Below are 15,408 nucleotides of genomic sequence, written 5' to 3' on the forward strand. Positions count from 1 at the left end.
CAATGAGGATTTATTTCTTTGAGTAGGTCAAATAACAAAATCAAAGATTGCTGACCTCATGCAACTAACGTAAGTATGCATATATTAGGTCACCAATCATTTGTTTTCATTAGTTTTAAAAAATTGTCAAAGTAATTTTTAATACCATTTAGAACTTTAATAAAACACGTTTCGGATGCACAAAAGACAAGAAGAATTATAAAAAAGCACTTAAATATCACTCTCCTTTTCATCCTTCTCATGAATAAAAATAATCTCCAGTTTGTATTCCATGCTATAAATAGAACAGGATGACTTCATTTCTTTATTAAGACCACTTCTTTGTGTTCCAAATAAATTCTGGTTTGTTGATGCATTAGAAATACACTTACTCAGATTTTACCTGATGCATGTTTTTTGACTGAACTGATGTGAACTCTTTGAGCAAGTTTATCCAGTTCACTGTAAGTGTTTAAACTTTTTTTTCGGTGATTTTTTGTTTGAAAATCAAACACAATAAAAAACAAGATAATTGAGTTCGATGTACCTACTTTTGTAATGAGAATTGGTGAAGACTTAAAAACAACTTCATATGACAATAACATATGACAAGTTTCAGTTTATCAGCCATCCGTAGATTACAATCGACTTAAATGCAAAAATTAATGTCGATTGTGATCCGAGGATGGCTGTTTTGACGAAACACGTCATAAATAAAAATATAAGGCTTTTTATTGACTTTTTATCAACTTAATTACCGTCTTGTTGATCGAACTTCTTTAAATTTACTTTTGAATAAAGTGAAGCTCCGTGAAGCCAGAACTAGTCCACCTTTTGTTCATTTTTCTAAAAACCTAAACATAAATGTTTTTATTTTATTCTTTTGTTATAAGCGTACAAACGAACACTTAGATCTATAGAAGATAAAAATAAAAATAATTGCTTTAATATTGTTAAAAGTTACGTATACGCCACCGTGACTTTCTAAGTTTCCTCTTTTTTAAACACTAACTGAGAAGTTAAACCATTCGAATTTTTTTGACCATTTACTTACTGAATATTATACGGTTGTAGAGTCCAAATTTTGACTATGGGGCATATACAGAGCTGCTTTGATGATGTTGTCTCTATTTTGTATATGCAATTTAGAGTTATATTTTTACAACTTAAATTTAAGTACTAAAATGATTGGAAAAACTTTTTGTTTTGCGAATTTTGAGGACTTTGGAATTTTTCAATGCAAATTTTGTATATTAAATATCTCCTAATCGTAAAGTGGACAGACGACATTTTTTTTCGAAATAGTAACGGAGTTATGAAGTTTAAAAAAAAATTGACTTAATTTCGAAAAAAAATATTAAAAAGCAACGGTTTCACAAAAAATAACGTCCTGTACCTTTTTGAAAAGCCAACTATTATGTCTTTTATTATATTTTTAATTAAAGCTGTTTAATCGAGTAAATTTTTTGAAAAACTAATTTTCAAAATCACAATTAAAAAAAAATAAAAAAAATTCAAACTAATTTTTTCAAAATTTTTTGTAATTACCTAAATATTAATTAGGTTTTCAAAATTCAATGCTCTTATTTTTTGTCGTTTTTGATAAATTAAAAAACTAAAAGTGTTTTTTTTTTTAACCGTAGATATATTTATTTTGAAAACTTATTTTTCAAAACCTAGCCCATTAAACATAGTTTTTGGCTGGTAACTTCGTCGGTTTCTCCGATTTTTGGTGTATGTAAAGAACTCGAAGACGAAAATCGACAGAAGTATATATTTTTGAAAAAAAGTCATTTTTGGAGACTTTTAAATTTATAAATTATAAATTCTGATAGGTCACCTCAAAAACTATACGAATCAATACACAATGCTCAAACTGTTAAGATAAAACTACTTACTACATGGTTGGAATTATTGCTGTGATTCAAATTTCTCTCGCTTAAAATGCGACAGTTTCGTTTGTTCATTCAAAAACTGTCCTCGTTCCTAAAATAAATTTTCGTCTGAGATTCCTAACATTAATTATAAAAACTTAGGCTGCTAATCATTAGGTACTTACAAAGCCACTCTACAAAATATAGAGTGAACAATCCTTTTTACGTAGTGACTTGAAAACTTTTAGCTATAAATGAAACAAAATTTGCCAAAAACACTTCAAATACAGTTTTTTGCTATTTTTGGCGTTTTTTTTTTAACTTAAAAAAAAAACAGAATAAATGAACACTATACGTCATCCCCATTCTTTGAAAAATGTTCTTTATATACCTTTTCGATAGATTTATTATAGCTTCTCAATCTCAAGGCTATTTCTTAACAACCAAAACCATTCATCAAAAAAATCCGCAAAAAAGACACTCGTACCGTCTGAGTTAAATAAAAAAAAAATCTTTTTCTTGTTACATTTCACCACACACGTTCGAAGCAAGGAGTTGCCAATTTGTCTGATCTGTTTCATTGATATTGAACAAAAAAACAAGAGTGAAGACACCAAATGAACTTTTATTTCTACCCCACATTCAGTTCCCCAGACAGACCGAACAGATAAAACCACTTTTTATAGTTTGTTTTCTTCTAATTTTTTTTTTTTTTTTTTGCTTTCTACCACTGATATATTCTTGTTTTTTTTTTTTTTGTTTTTTTATTAATAAGAGATTGAGATTGAGAGTGAAAAGCGGTAAAAATTAAAAACAATATTCACCACACTCGATCGAAGTTCTGGAAACTTAGACTCAGTTCTGTTTGAGTTGTTTTAGCGATCGATCGTGAGCGGACGTTACTTTAATTTTTAATGTATGTTGGAATCTGCTGCCGTGACCCGTGAATAAAAAAAAAAAAAACCTATTACCTTTTTGATTTAATAATTCTCAATTATTTTTTGATATTTTTTTAAGTGTAAGAAAAAATCCAAAAAAATTCATTCTTATTAAAAATCGATTTTTATTCTAATCGAGTGAGAAATGAAAAAATTAGTTCAATTTATTTATTTCTATTAATTTGAATTTAATTGCGCGAATAAAAAGCTTCAACTGCGCGATTTTATATTTTTGTTCTAAAAAGATACCAAAATAGCAGCAGAACACGCAGGAGATACCACCTTCAAATTCCTTGTTGTCGATGCAGTTTTTAACGTTTGAATAAAGTTCTTTTTTTATTTCAAATGCAAGCGTGTCTACTGCACTACCGGACGGTATGGTTGCGGCGTGACAGTGATAAATTGTGTCAAGTGTCTTAGTTTTTGTTGTTTACGTTTTATTTTGAAACAAAAACAAAAAATGCAATAAATCGAGAGGCAATATCAATGTCAACAAGACGTTGAGAAAAAGTTTTCATGTTTTTTTTCGTCTATCTTTTGTTTAATTTGAAAAAAAAAGTTCTTACATCAAAACATGGCGCGCAAAATATTGTTTTCAAATATAAAATTATTCACCACTGCTGGTTTTAGATGTGAATAACGGTCGCAACAATGGAAGTGAACTATTGCGGTTAGAAAGAAGATGAAAAAGATTTATGAGTGGTTCAGCAGAAAAATATTTGTGTGGGCAGCGCCGTTTTTAAATAAAAAAAAGAATTAAAATTAAAAATAAACTAAAAGCAAAAAAAAAAAAATTCCCCCCAATCAAGTTTTGATTAAAGTGTAAACAAAACTAGGCATTTTTTTTGTTGGTCTTTTTTGGGATTATTAATGATTGATACAACAATAAAATTATTGCCTCTTGGGATAGAAAAGTGATTTATTCAAAAATCAACTTTTGTTTAAATATATAAAAAGGTTTAATAATTAATTAACCATGCGGAATGAAATTCAAATTGATCTCCGATTTGTGGAATTATTTATTTATTATTAATTTTTGTTTTTGCTGTGTTTTTAAATAATGTTTTGAATGAGTGGGTGGGGTGTTGAGCTGCCAATCGAGAGAAAGTTTGCGTCTATAATGTTGAATAAGCATATAAATTATATTTCGCATCATTAAATTATCTTAAAATTAACGACGTGTTTGAGAAAATCAAGAATTATTTATATTTGTACCTTGTTTTTTATTTTTTTTATTTTCTGTCAGTCAATTTCAATTAGATCAAAACTTTTTACATTGATACGCAACAGTTTCCTTTTATTGATTCTTTTGAAATTGTTATCGCAGTAATTTATAGACTTAAAAGTTTTGCACTTGATATTTGTTTTTTTCCTAATTAGTTCCTCAATTAAAAAAGAAAATATCTCAATATTTTAAAGAATTTTTCTATCGGTATTTGTTGTGTCTAAAGGTAAAAAATGAAATTTGATTTGCATATGATGCGACAGAAAAATTAAATTATTATATTTTTATAAATAATTCTAAATAACTTCCTACCTACCAGCTAACGTAATAAAGTGGATATCTACTTAATTAAAGTTGTGACCAGAATTCATTACTTAGGACTTATTCATCTATGATATTGAATGGACATTGATAAAAGAGGTGAAAAGATCTAACATTGCGGGAATTACCTTAAACATGGAAAATAGTGAAAATATTTACCATTTTTGGAATTAGAAGATTTGCCATTTATTTTATATTTTTCCAAAATTTGAAGAAATTTAAAATTAATAGTATGTATACATACGGAACCAAATCGAGGGGTGAAGGAGAAAAAAAGGTTTGAAGTGAAAAAAAGGTTTTTTTATATTTTTGACAAAAGTTCACTTCTTAACGAAAAAAAACGTAGGTACTCGTAAAAGCTGTAGGTACATAAGTAAGAGCCGTTTCCTCAAATGATACTTAAAAAATCAAGTTCTACATACAACAGGAGGAGATTAAGAAGAGAATAACGCCGTGTGTGAGAATTGTGTTAAAATTTGGGTTGAAATTTCTGCCATGATTAAAGTTTGACATTTGGTTTGAAATGGGATCAAATTTAGCAATGTTTTTCTCTTCCAGGTAAAATCATAGTAAATAAAAGGTCTCTAAAAATTAAAAACAAAAACTATAGTAGGTAAAATAATCTTCAAACGAAAATTACCCTTTTGAAAAGTTGGTTTATTCAGTAGATATTGTAACACTGAAAACTTGCTTTTACAGCTGCTGATATATCATCATTTTCAAAAGAAAAAAAAGACAATTATTTTGTATTTCGATTTTGAAATTGATCAATTTAAAGTCTTTTATATATTTCATACTTAAATTTACATTAATGGTTTTCCTGCTAGAACCTATCCGTTATTTTTCTTGATTAATGAAGCAAACTACTGTATCATTCATGAGAAATGTCAAATTTTAAACCATTTTAGACTGCTACACGCTCAAAAAATTTTAACTCATTTTATTCACCACGCTAAAAATTTAACCAACATTTTAAGGCTATTCACACTCGGCCTTAAAATATTTAAAAAAAAACATAAAAAATAAGATGTGAATTATTTATTTTCACGTTATACACAATGATCTAAAAATTACGAAACTGATGAAGGGAAAGCTTTGGAAGTTTCCTTATGAACATCAACTTTGCTAGAGCCGGCTATTTATCGCTAAACAGTAGACTCCTCAAACATTTCAATCGCTCCTTAAAATATTAACTTCCGATTTATCAAAATTTGGCTCTTTTAATTTTCAACCTGGTGATCTAAGGCTTCTTTTAAATGAAGAATTTTACAATTAAATATATAAAAAGAGCAAACCCAACTTGCTTACATTTTTCGTTCTTGAGTATTGAAAATTTAATTTTACGCCTATCAAATGACCGTGGAAACCAAAAAGCAGTGGCGTACGTTGAGTCGCCGGGGCCCCGGGGTATAACTAAATTTTGGGGCCCCTTTGATATTTGGGGGCCCCTTAGTTACAAAAAAAAATACGTATACTCCATACGTTTTTTTTTTTGTATGGCTTATTTATTTTTAGATTTATTTTAATGTTTTAATATGTTCGTAATGCACTTTGCTATACTGACTTAAAATGTCTCTCAAAGAAGTAGTAAACACTTGTACTAGGGTCCCCCAAAATTAAATATTTAGAGACCCCTAAAATAAAAAATTTTTTAGCTTAGAATTGATAGTTCTTGGGGCCTCTGTTCTGAAGTAATAAATACATATTTTATTTTCCATCATCAGGCCGCTGAAAAATTATTTTTAGAGCCTCAAATTTAATTGCTTAGAGGCCCCTAAAATATAATATAATTTTTTTGGAGCCAAGAATTAATACATAGGTATTGGGGCCTCTGTTCTGAAGTAATATTCGGAATGCCACCAATAACGTAATGTTTTTATTTTGGACCCTGATGTATTTATGTTGGGGCCCCTAAATTTATATTTAATTTTCCATTTGATTGTTTTGAACCACTTTTAAAGATCCTCAAATAATATTTTTTTGCTTTTTTGGGGCCCCTAATGTATTATTTGTGGTGGCAAAGATTTTTCAAGTAATATTTTTTGGGGCCCTAAGATAAAATTATAATTTTTCTTTTAAAAAAGCAGTTTATTTTTTTTTTGGGGCCCCTGGGGTAACTTTTTTTAAAATCAATATACATATATTGTGTGGCTACCAATGCATTATGCATTACACTGAATGACATAATTTGTCTCACTGGTTACTTCGTATTTCAATTTATGCTAACAGTTTCCTTCTCTGCATTGTCTCCAGTGGGGGCCCTGGGGCGGTCGGGGGCCAAAGGTCAACGCCCCGCTTGTCCCAAGGGAGTGTACGCCTCTGCCAAAAAGTATTAACCAAATGAAGAACAAAAGATATCTTTAGATACTCGAGGTCTGATGAGCAAAACTTATCTGAAAATTTGAAAAAAAGAACAAAAGTCTTATACAAAAAAAGTGCATGCGTTTTTTTTTGCACCATTTTTGAAAGCGGCTATTCTTGGCTCCAAGATTTTAAAATTTGGCTCCTTGTCTCTAATATATGCTCTGGCAACACTATATAGCCTAAATATTAAAAAAAAAATGGTCGGTTCACGCAAATGACTTTGCATTAATATTTCATTTTCGCTTAACCGAATATCTACTACATATGACAACCTCTGTTAAAGGAGAGGACTTTCTCTGATCAATAAAAATCTCTAAAATAGCAATCTCCCGTTCCAATTTTTATGCAGAATCTAAAACAGATGCCTTACCTAGATATTTAAATAATCAAAAAAGTAAAGCTAAAAAATTAGTAGTTTCAGGTTGTAAAACGCAGACGAACTTAATTTTTCTCTGAGGTTCCTACAGCTCAGTATATGGCAATCATTAGACCAGTAATAAGTTTGTCTTAAAATTCTTTATCAAGACGAAAAACTAGCAAATAATCAAACTAAGACCTATGAGACCAGAAGAAATTATTTATTTTATCAAGGTATACATGGATTTGTAAATTCAATAACAACATGTCAATACATATCTTCCAATCGGTGATTGATTCGTGCAAAATTTCATTTGGAATCAATGATTACCTAAATGTTTTCGGAGGTTAATAAAATAATATGTCTTGAGCCAAAGACCTACTATCTCATCAAATATAATTAAAAGTATAGGTATCATCATTCTTATCACTTTTATCAGTTTTTTGCATAGATTTTCAACCAATAACGTCAACTAAATTTGTCGTTTGTAGTTACGGAAAAATTATTATCAATCATTTGGAGTCAAAAAGACAGATACCTACTTTCAAAAGATCTGAAAATAAAAATAAGTCTAAGTATCTAGGTTCCAATAAAATGCTTCTTCTAAAAATGAAAAAAAAAGGAACTTCCATAGAATTTTTCTAATTTTTGTAAATTATATATTATTAGACTAATTACGCTATAGGTACATATATAAATTTGTGAATATTCAGAGGCAAACGTCCTCAACCATAGTCACTCCATTACAAGGAAATTGAAACCCTCTCAGGAAGCAAGTACTTCTTCATTTATATTTTATCAGTTTCATTTGACAACGTCATAGAATCAATACAAAATTTAAAAATTTACTTGATTTCAAACGAATTGTACATGAGAGTCCTCTGAAATTCAAAGAGACTATTCTAAGTAGTCGCTATCTTATTTACCCCTATTTAAATTTGATTGTCAAAAAAGAAGTTTATTAACCTCTTCACTGAACTTGAAATTGACATTAGTTTTTTTTTGTTGTGATATAAAATCAAACTTTCATAAACTTTTCAAAAGGGAAATGTTCTCTCATGATAAGAGTTTTTGAAAACTTGAAAATGGCAAAGGGAATATATTTGTATTTGTGCGTTTCTTTGTGTATTGAAAATTTTGTTATATAACTAGACAACTACTGTGTGTTATTGTTACTTTGAATTATTTTCTAAGTCACAATAACTCACATTGAAAATTGCTCAATGTGAGTTATTGAGTTTATTGTAGAATAGATTAACATGAAACGAGAGGTCGCAGTTTTAAAGATACAAAATTATACGTCCTTCTTCCCCGGATTCAGTGGCTATTGTATCGGAGATTAATGATTTTGAATTTTTTTAGACCCTATTTTAATAGACCAGCGCAATTAATTTTTGAAATAATCCATAAAAAACAGCTTTTTTTAGAAACAAAAAAAGTAAGGACTTAGTTTGAGAAATTTCCTTTTTCATTCAAAAAGTACTGATTTGTTGGAATTTTTCAACGGTCCTTTGAGGGAAAGCCATTCTTCTTTGGTATTAATAATTTTATATATTTTATGTGTTAATAATTAAAATTATCAAATTGAAGATAAAAATCAAGCAATAAAATATACTTAAAAAAGTGAAATTTTTGATAACCCGAAAAATTTGTATTTGTTTTTTTTTTTATTAATTTTTGTTCATCTATTTACGTGCAAGACCCGAATGCATTCTGTTAATTGTACAAAAAAATGTATTTGTTATTTAATTTCCTGAATTCTTTATCTTCATATTTCAGTCATTGATTATAGTACATAAACTTTTAAACCTTACAAATCTACATGGTGTATATTGAAGAAAAATATCATTTTATACGTTTTTAAGTCGTTTTCTAGTGGCTTATCTAGCAACTTTCTCATTTATCTCGAGCAAAAATAAAAAAAAAATGAGATAAAACTTCATTGGCATATTTCGAATAGGTACGTTTTGTTAGAGAAAAAAAAATATATGACGCACTGGGTTTTAACATTTATTTTAAATCGTGATTATTTTTTATTGAAATAATTTGTCTAATCTTTTTTAATGTTCATTATGGTAACAATTTTTTTTAAGGAATTTAATTTCAATAGTCTTCAAAGAAATGGCTCTGAGGAAACTTATTACAAAAAAGGTGTGTAGTGGATTTACGCGTTAGAATTTTGATACTTTATCATGGCCTGTGTCACCATGGGTAAACCAACAGAGTTTTTTATTACTGGAAGTATAAAAAACTGAATAGAACTAAAGTCTTCGTTTCCCATCGACATAATTTCAAAATGGCCGTTCAAATGAAAATATTACTCGTGAATAAAACGCGCCAAAAAAATATATAACTTCTAAAACAAGAAAAAAACGTTTTGTCATTCAACCTTTTGCGGTTATTTTAAAGAAATGTCCAAACACAAATGCTTTTAAGCAAGTTATTAAGACGCATATGTGATCTTTGAGCACACGTTTACTTTTATTATATTTTGTTGCTATTGACAAAAAAATCAAAAATTTCTTAGATTATTTTCATTTCGATTATCTTAAAGTTTTAATGGCATCATTAGCCCTATCATTGCTCAAATTTCGATATTCATTCTATTTTTGAATTTTTAGATAAGGGAGTAAACATGTTCATTTCATTATTATAGCGCAAATTAGCAAATTAAAAAAAAATACCAAACATTCTTAAAAATGGGCATTCTCTTTTTAGGATATTAAACTTCCTGTAAGCTTAAACTACTGACTTTTTTTTTATATCTTCTATCTTCGTTTGAATTCTCTTGGCGCAGATAAGTAAGAAAGCAAAGCCTCAATTTTCCTTTGATTTTAACTTGTTATAAATGTAAAATATTTCCTTGTCAAATTCAATAAAACTCTCCTATTATACCTTTGTATGAAAAATGCACTCTTTAATAATAAACAAAAATCATTTCTAAACAAAGAATAATATAGGTATTTTCTGTTAAAATCTTATATATACGCAAAATAAAAATGTGCAATGTATATTTCATTGCTGACAACTTTAAATAAATTAAACATTCGCAAATCGTTTTTGCATTTCATTTCATTTTAACTCAAACAAAGAATAATATAATTGTTTAATGCAATTTCTGCATTTCGATGAGTAAACAATTGTAGAAATAGTTTCTACTTATAACAGGCGAGGTATATAGGTATTAGATTGTTTTAAAATAGAAATATAGATAGCGTCAGAAAATATGTATATTAACCAAATCGGAATGTTGACACTTTGAAGTTGAATTTAATACGTACTTATATTTATTACTTTTTTTTCAATAAATGCATACGTATTAAGTTGATAACTTGCTTAGATATATTTTTAGATTATATTTAGTTATGGATTACTTGCTTACTTAATAAATAAATAAATTAAATAATTAAAAGGAAATTGTTATTAAAAAAAACACTCAATATCTGAATGAATTCAAATTACTTTGTATACTCAATACAGACACGGATATAGTTTTTTTTTTTTCAATTTACAGTTGTTGCATTATTGAAGATAGGGTTGCTGTATGCTCAATGTATTTTTGAAAACTTACACTAATTCGTATCTCGTCTTTGTTTCAAGGAAATGTAATAAAATAGACCAGTGCCGGACTTTGATAACTTCATGCCTTGGGTAATTGGTAATAAAATAAGTATTAAATCTTAGTGATCTAACCCAAGGTTATCTAACTCGATTAGTAAAAAACCATTAAGAAATAATTGAAATAATCTTTTTTGGAAATTTTTCATTTTGTCAAAAATTTTTTTTTTGTGTTTTTGTTTCGCAAGCTATGAGTTGCTTAGACTTAGACTTTTCATTTTACAAAATACAACAAAGTGTAAGATGTCGAATTCTTAAAAACGCCGCCATAAATACAATGTTTTGCGACGAACGTTTGAACGGCTACAATTTTCTCGGCACTTCAACAGGCCTTTTTTTCTCACTTGGCACCAGCTTTCTAATACAAAAAGAATTATCAAAATTGTTTCACTCAGTCCAAAATTATGAGGTAACAGACATAAAAAACAATACCGACGAATTGAATAAATCCTCCTATTTGCAACTCGGTAAAAAAAAACTAAAATAAAAACTCAAATTTGTTCAGCTTTCAACTGGGGTGAGAGAGACCACTAAAAATTTTTAGTGTCGAGAGCAAGAACTTTGTTAGTTGATTTAAATTGACTTTAATATGCTGAATTCAAAACTATTTACACATTCATTCTATCACATCTAGTTTTTGAGCAACAACAAGCAAGATTTTGAGATATTTATCATAAATTTCTTTTTTCTATGTCTATGAGAAAAAAAATAATTTTGAAAAAAAAATAAATACCTTAAGGATGTTTTAATATGGCGTTTTGCAAAAAAAAATGTCTCAACTGTGATGTAATTTGACGTCACATGTACCGAAAAACAGCGTTTTTGACGTATTAATATTCAAGTATTTCCAAAAAAATGATGTGCCAGTGAAATTTTGATTTCGGAATCAGACTCAGCACACAAAAATCCTTTAGAAAAGTAGAGTTTGGTTCAAGTTCTATTTTCGTTCCCGACCAGTGAAATTGGTGTTAACGTTCATTATATAGTATACATAAAGTACCTACTTCAGGTTGAGTTCCAGATCTTCTTTCCAAAGAATGCAATCAGAACTAACATACTTGGAAGTACTTTGCAAAGAACTATGGAACCACAGAATCGATTGTTAAGTTCGATATATTCACTTATTCAATAAAAATAATAATCTTTGTTTATACCAAATAAATCCAACACTGTAAACATGACTTTTAAACGCCATTTCATTTGCTTTCAACCTTGGAATGTAAACAAATTTACTCGCTATTTACTTTGGTATTTTTTTTTTCTTATGATAAGATTGTCATAACTACTATCAGCTGTTTTGTTTTGTTTTTTTTTTTCTTACAAAGTTTTGTGTTATTTTTAGAAATATATTTGTTGATAGTGAATTGTATTGATATACTGATTAATTAATTTTACACTTTGTTTCATTAATTTAAATTGACTGACATATTACTGACGTTTGTGAATTGCAAAATGAAATTTTTTCTAATGCATTCCAAATTGAATTCATGAAATAACTTAAAATACCTAAGATAAACAGAATACTCAATCTTGATTTTTTTTAAATAACCATCATCTCTTATTTTACTTTTATTGAATTGGGTTATTTTTATGGGCCCTTTTGATTGTTGGCTCTCATACAAAATTCTGCACTTATGCTGCATTTCAAAAATGTACCTTTCTTACAATTAAAATTAGTGTATTAGTTCCATTGGGTAAAACTGTCATGAGTAATTGTTACTTCCTCTGTGAACCAACCACAAGATTACATTATAAATTGTTTATTACACACTTTGGTCCCGACTTATAACTTTGTTAACATGTTCACTGCGATAGAAATATTTTTTCCTGTCAACCTGGGTGCATTCAAATAATTAGTTTATAATAAAGCGCAATTGAAATAAATCCTATTTTGTTCAAACAAAAAATAAAGATTGTGTTCAATTTTAATTGTTTACATCGTAAATATCGCCTACGTTGAACATTTTTTTGACACATTGACATTTGACATTGAATTTGGCTGAGAATTCCCAAACTAGTTTAATTCTTCTTTATAAACAATCAAGAAGATCATGCAATTAAATTTCTGGCAGATGTTTATTGTTTGTTTTTTTTTTTTTTTTTCATTAGCTTTAGATACTTCAGTGATTAATTATACTCATGTCAACAAAGGAATTCCAATATTTTACATTTATTTGTTCTTGGTTGAGGGGCAACTGGAATTTTTTTTTGTTTGAAATATCTCAACTGACATCCACTAGACTTTTGTTGATAGTTTATTGAGTTGATCTTATCTTAAGAAAGATTTTTTTTTTAATTAATATTATTTCATACAGATGATTTTTTTGTTTCCTTTTTGTATATTTTAATTGACTTGATATAAGTAAAAGTACTCGTAGGTACTTTTACCGGAAAGATGACGAAATAATTTTTAATATGAAGTAATGAAAATGAAGGAATTATTAAGGTACCTACAATATTATTATTTTTTGTGCATTTATTTGAACTTATGGTCTTTGTGAATCGATATTTTTTAATCTATTTTGAGCAAAAGCTTAAAAGTAACGCAAACAAATCACTGTTTGATCTGGGCAAGCCCTCTTATTCTGATTATGGTAAAGATATTTAAAATTATGGCATCCTAATTTTTTGAACGATTGTACTGATTATCAAAAATTATAAAAAATGTCGAAAAATATCCAAAATTCTTAGTTTTTTGTAATTTACTTAGTTTTAGGTTCTTATTTATGAAACTTGTCCGGTTTTTTTAGTTTTCAAAAAACTAGGTACAAAAGTTTTCAGAGTTCAACTTATAACACATTTTTAAAATAATTTTTTAACATTACTATCTATCACCAAAAATAAAATGTGTAGGAACATTTTTTTAGCATTCAGCGTCTTAATAAAAATGTATAACTGTCTCAAAAATTCTGTGAATTTCTTTCCTATACGAAATATGGTAACCTCATAAATTGATACATAATTCTAAAGTTTTATTACGAACAGGTCTATATTGGAGATTCTCGTTAGTGTTTACGTTGGCGTTTCAGGTTTTTTTTTTTTACTTTATAAGCTCAAAAGACTTTTACACTTAACTAAACACAAAGTTAACTTCCATATAAACTATGCTAATTAATATACTTTGTCGCCGCTTTTAATATTTATGTTTATTTAAAAAGACAAATGAAATATTTGCATTTAACACTCGCCCGCTATAATAAATATAGTCTAAAAACGTGCAATGATTTACTAATAATACAAAAAAAAAAACAAAAGTAAACAAACAAAATAATTGTACCTGTGCTTGCTTAAAGTGTATATGGAGTAAGAAAAAATTGATTGTTTGTTTATGTTGCTGTGTAGTTAGATTTGTAGGTGTTTTTTTTTTGTTGTTTTTTTTAGCTAATGAATAATTTCAATTAAGTTTTTTTTTAATTTATCTAAACACTACGTCATATGGGCTTAAACCTTAATAAATTAACTAAAATTGAAAGATTATACAATATGAAGAAAATTTATGCAAATGTTTATAGGTAGGTAAACCTATAGGTATTAATTGAGGTTAAATTTTTACAGTCGTTTATCTGCAGATATTTTACATAAGTTTCAGAAGCTTTTGTTTTTTAATGATGTCTTTGATAGGCTCTGAGTCATTATATTATAGGCATTAAGTTCCACTGTGATTTTGATTGTATTTTGATCGTATTCATATGTCATTAAGTGAGTCATTAGATGAAAGAAGTGGAATTTATTTTTACAATTTAAAAATTATTGTTGTGATATATCTATATTATTGATCAAATCACGATCTCTGCATGTCAAAATGAATGCACAATTAATACGCAACAAAAATATAACACAATTACATTGTTTGAATGTAATTGGAAAAATATCGTTGTAAGGAAATTTGAAATACAGTAAGTATTTTTGTATAAAACCTTATATCTTATTTCTGGGTGGGTGCAGAAATGATTTAGGTACCCATTGAATTTTAGAAAATCACTACCGATTAAAACCATATTTACGTCTTCCCAACCCCATCTAAACGAGTTTGGCGTGTTTAAAATTTAACCCAGTTTATTATCCCTAGTTCTGCGAGTGTTGTAAAAATTTCAATTTAAAAGAATGCATTTGAAATTTAAAAAAATATTTATTGCAAACAAAAAAACTTGTATTAAAAAAAATATTTATTAGAACTGAAAAAATTTTAATTAAAAAAAAATTTGTATTTGCATTCAAAATTTTATTTTCCATGCAAATATTTTTCAGTTTCAAAAAATTTTTTTCATCCAAAATACTTTAAGTTGCAATAACTATTTGTTTTTAATTTGTTATGGAAAGCAAATGCAAAAATAAATGATTTTTTAAAACCCTTGTATGAACACATTTTTTTTGTATAGGTATAATTTGTTGTTGATAGATTTAAGGATTTCTTTTTTTAATTTGACCAAAGTACTGTTCAGGATCGTTGCTATTAAATGTTGAAGTTGCTATAATTGTGATACTTGGTCCTATTCTCCTATTCGATTCACTTAAAAGTCTGAAATAAGAAGAATTTAAATGGGGGTTAAAATTAAACTTAACCACATTTTTTGTATAAGGTAATAAACACGTACTAAATCAATCCTGAAGTAAAAGCTTCAACAATCCCTTAATCGGATTCAGAACTTCGGTCTTGTGGTTATCTAAGAATTCTAACCTTAAAAATGTTACTTTTTTTCAATCAAATTTTTTAATGTGGTTCTTTAAGTC

General features: G+C 27.8%; 1 protein-coding gene across 6 annotated transcripts in view; it reads left to right on the forward strand.

The window, feature by feature from the left end:
* Nucleotides 1–15,408, forward strand: part of LOC129914157 (atrial natriuretic peptide receptor 1) — a 260,443-nt gene that overhangs the window by 187,836 nt on the left and 57,199 nt on the right. For 2 of the 6 annotated variants that reach the window (XM_055993249.1, XM_055993248.1), the window contains exon 1: nucleotides 2,679–2,871. The exons of 3 other annotated variants lie outside the window; for them this stretch is intronic. The gene's annotated coding sequence lies outside the window, so the exon portion shown is untranslated. Of the gene's footprint in view, nucleotides 1–2,678; nucleotides 2,872–15,408 lie in introns of those variants that run through there. One more of the 6 variants, XM_055993251.1, reaches the window with a different exon arrangement.

This window comes from Episyrphus balteatus, chromosome 3, assembly GCF_945859705.1.
Source record: "Episyrphus balteatus chromosome 3, idEpiBalt1.1, whole genome shotgun sequence".
NCBI lineage: Eukaryota > Metazoa > Arthropoda > Insecta > Diptera > Syrphidae > Episyrphus > Episyrphus balteatus.